The sequence below is a fragment of the Galeopterus variegatus genome, unplaced genomic scaffold (genome assembly GCF_000696425.1).
Source record: "Galeopterus variegatus unplaced genomic scaffold, G_variegatus-3.0.2 Scaffold10010, whole genome shotgun sequence".
Classification (NCBI taxonomy): domain Eukaryota; kingdom Metazoa; phylum Chordata; class Mammalia; order Dermoptera; family Cynocephalidae; genus Galeopterus; species Galeopterus variegatus.
In genome coordinates, this window is record NW_007736121.1 from 16,350 (window position 1) to 17,078 (window position 729).

Sequence of the window (729 nt, forward strand, 5' to 3'; positions counted from 1 at the left end):
TTCCCTTTATTCCGTTGATGTGATGTATCACATGTATTGATTTGCATATGTTGAACTATCCTTGCATCCCTGGGATTACCCCACTTGATCATGGTATATGATCTTTTTAATAAGCTGTTGGATTCTATTTGCTAGCATTTTGTTGAGTATCTTTGCATCTGTGTTCATTAAGGATATTGGTCTGTAGTTTTCTTTTTTATTGTCTCTTTTTCCAGTTTTGGTATGAAGGTAATGNAGTCAAGGAGTGTGATACTCCAACTTAGTTCTTTTTATTCAAGATTGCTTTCACTGTTTGGCGTCTTTTGTGGTTTGATACAAATTTTAAGATTGTTTTTTCTATTTCTGTGAAGAATCTCATTGGTATTTCGATAGAAATTACATTGAATGTGTAGATTGCTTTGGGTAATATGGACATTTTCATGATGTTAATTCTTCTGACCCATGAGCAAAGGATATCTTTCCATTTATTTGTGTCCTATTAAATATTTTTTACCAATGTTTTATAGTTTTCATTGTAGAGATCTTTCACATTCTTGGTTAAATTTACTCCTAGGTACTTTATATTTTTGGTACCTATTGTGAAAGGGATTATTTTCTTGATTTCTTCTTCAACTATTGTGTTATTGGCAAATAGGAAGACTTGATTTTTGTGTGTTCATTTTGTATACTTCTAATATACTGAACTCATTTATTAGTTCTAGTAATTTTCTTGTGGATCCTTGAGTGTTT